Source organism: Nelumbo nucifera, chromosome 1 (genome assembly GCF_055504915.1).
Source record: "Nelumbo nucifera cultivar China Antique chromosome 1, China Antique-T2T, whole genome shotgun sequence".
NCBI classification, from domain to species: Eukaryota; Viridiplantae; Streptophyta; class Magnoliopsida; order Proteales; family Nelumbonaceae; genus Nelumbo; species Nelumbo nucifera.
Genome location: NC_142649.1, coordinates 211,060,923 through 211,064,488, shown reverse-complemented (window position 1 = coordinate 211,064,488; position 3,566 = coordinate 211,060,923).

Here is a 3,566-nt window from a genome sequence, read left to right as displayed (position 1 = left end):
CGAACTGGGCTTAATTTAATTAATTAAATAAGGGGGTGAATCTAGGTATGGATCAACAGATAAGGATAAGAGGATAACTCTTATCCACTTAAAGAGTCCAAATCCAAATAAAGATTTGGATTAGAAAACTTCTAATTAGATTAGGAGAAGTTGATCATGATCTGCAGATAAGATAAGGGATAAGCCTTATCACTTAAAGAGTCTATATCCAAATAAATATTTGGATCAAGAAACTCCTAATCAGATTAGAAGGTTAACTCTTTAAGGATTATATAAAAGGAGGAGGGCGAACTGGATAAAGGTTATACAGTTTCACAGTTTTCTGCATTCAGTTCTCTCTCCCTCTACTCTTGCCGCCCTACCCTGTTCGATCTTCAATTCTTAGAGTTATCAAAATTAGATCTTGATATTGATTCTTGCTGGAAGATTCAATCTTGAAGCTGTGCTCACATCCCTACTTGATTCTTGCTGAATAATTGAGGTTCTTGCTAAAGAATCTCTTTGTTGATCTTGCCTCACCCTAAGCTGTGTCATCTTCAGTAGATGAAGGATTTGGTAACCTCTTTGGGCGTGAACACCTACATTGGGAGGAGTTTCTTGTGTGGATTCCGTATCAAGTATTCCTCTCCTTAATCTTGGTTTCAAATTTGGTTCAGTTTGTTTCAAGAACGAACATTGAAAAGTGTAGTTTTTTCTAAATTTTAGGAATAGGATTCCTAGAAGGGAGAAAGAAATTTTTGAAAATTTGCCCAGCCACCCTGCATGGTTCGGCCATCCATATGATGGATCTCCCTTCCCTTCAGTATGGACATCGGCTTTGACTTCTACCCCAACTTTTTGTAAGAAGTGCATCTAATTTTCTAGTGTCCAATGATTTTCTTCTTATTTCCTCATTGAGCAAACTGCATTTTACTATACTCATTGTGGCTTTTCCTTCAGGTGCAGAGTTTCTATGAGACACCACAATTGTATCCCAACTTTTTGGCAATGAACTCAATAACAATAAGGCTTGGAACTCATTGGCTCAGCTGGCTCCAGACACCACATGACGCCTATGTGGTCGCTTTTATCTCTTCAGCCACGTCAGCACTTCGTCACCTCTGCAGCCCAACTTAGCTCTCCGGCCATGTTAGCACTACGTCACCTCCGCGGCCCTACCTTATCCTTCCAGCCACGTCGACTCCACGTCATGTGGATAAGCACAACCAAGATAGGAGAGCGGATGGGGACAATTCCGCTGGGGATTAGGTCTTATCCCGAAGACTTCGACGGTTAACCTCATCTCGATAACCCCGGAAGCCTCATCCAACAAGGACACGGATCCTTGGCTATAAAAAGATACCTCCCGCTCAAGGTAAGGGATCCAACTCTCGACTCCTACTATTACTTTTCTTAGACCAATACTATTCTCCAACTGCTCAGCCCAATCACCCACCTTCTTTAACTGACTTGAACGTCAGAGTATCTACCCAGGGATAACTCCTCGGGCCTCTGACTTGTTTCTTGTTCTCAGATCTTGGTGCATGGCTTCGTCCTTCCACCTCGACTTCGCCCAGTTGGCAGGACTATTTGACTATGACCTCGCTTCAAGCACTACCTCAGATCAAGTAGCATCACTCATCATCCAACACCATTTTCATTGAAGGCAACTGATTTACAACATCTTGCACCTGGTTCAAGCGTTCAGTAATGGACGAACCCTCATTGTTATTTAAATTTACGACTTTTCTTATTAAGAAAGCCTTATTACCGATGGTTTTCTTCTCATACAACTCTTCCAACTTGTTCCAAAGCAAAACAATTGTAGTTTTATTTGCCACAAGATGATAAATACTATCATCCAACCATTGTTGAATGCATGAAATGGTTTTCAAGTCAAGAATTTCCCGTTGGTCACTTGACATATCCTTGGGCTTGCCTTATTCACCTTTCAATGGTGCAAGTCTTTGTAAAGCAACATATCTTTCATCTTTGATTTCCAAAGACACCAATTGCTTCCATTCAATGAAATCATCATAACTGAACTTCCTTTAATGATTTGTACATGAACCTTTCTCTAATACTACTTTGTTAGAAATGATTCGTATGCTTTTCTTTGTGCAAATCAAAGAGATTTTAACAACAAATAGCAAGCATGCAATAATGAAACAAACAATCAAACATAAAGTAAGCAACAATAGTGGACACCAAGATTTATGTGAAAAACCCCTCAATGTGAGGGTGAAAACCACAAGACCGAAATCCAAATCATCCACTATCAACATTGAAAATGGGATACAATGTTTTTCTATCTAATCACAACTAGATGATGAACATCAAGAAGGTTCTTGCATTCCAACAATAAAATATCAACAAAATGGATAGCAAATAAGATGTTTCTTACCAAGAGTAGAAAGACAACAAGGAAGCAAGAAAAGATGCTGAAAAACAGATTTGTCTTCTTTGTTTTAACCCTTGTAAATCTTCTTCTTCTTCCTAACCTTTTTTTCAAGACCTTTTTCTTTCTCTAATATTTTCCCTTATAGAGCTATTGGACTTTAGAGAGTTGTAAGTGAGTTATTCTAATTCGTTGGGTAACCAAAGACTTATTAGCTTGCAAGACAAGCCAAAAATACAAAGGCATTTCTTGATTTCTTTTTTTTTGTCCTTTTACACCTCTTCTTCTTTTTGTGTTTATTGATTTGTGGGTCCCACTTCATGAGGAGGACAACCCAACAACATAGGCTTACAAGGTTAGTTGTTAGTTTAATACTCATTCTAGGACCCAAATTGTGACTTCCTAACCTCCTTAACAATATATATATATATATATATATATATATATATATATATATTACAAATTAGAACAACTTGGCTAGGGGTGTAAGTCAGCTGGGTTGGGTCGGGTTTATGGTCAATTTGGTGTCAGCACCCGATTTTTGCTTGGTCCGTCGCTTGAACCTCTAATTCATCTCAATTTCTCGATCATACCCATTCAACCTTACCAAACACCCAAAAACAAAAAAAACTCGACTTTTACCCCAACAACCCTCAGATTCACCATTAAACCTACTCGATACCAATTTGATGGCCTTGATTGACCCTTACCCACATCTCAACTACTAGATCAGACACAACCACCAGACCCAGGACCTCCCAAAACACTTACCCATGAAATTTAAACTCAAGATTCCTCTGTTCACCCGTCCATCAAACAAAGATTCTATTTTGACCATTTTCGCACCCACAACCCGTATCCACTTGATCCGAACACATCTAAGCTAATCAAACCTTTCCAATCACCTCAGACTGCCCAAAAACCCTACCCTATGAAATTTCACCCAAAAACTGCCTTTGTTTACCCCTTCATCGCATAAAGATTCCATTTCAAACCCCTAGATTAACTAAATCGAGCCCTTTCCATATCTGCCCAATTCGGGCCTAGTTGGGGTAATTTGACCTTACCAATCAACTCAGAATATCTGAAAACCCCATCCTATAAAGTTTCAACAAAAAATACCCTCATTTACCATTCAATCCAAAAAGATTCTATTCGACTAAGCCCCCTTAAACCCATTCTCTGTGGT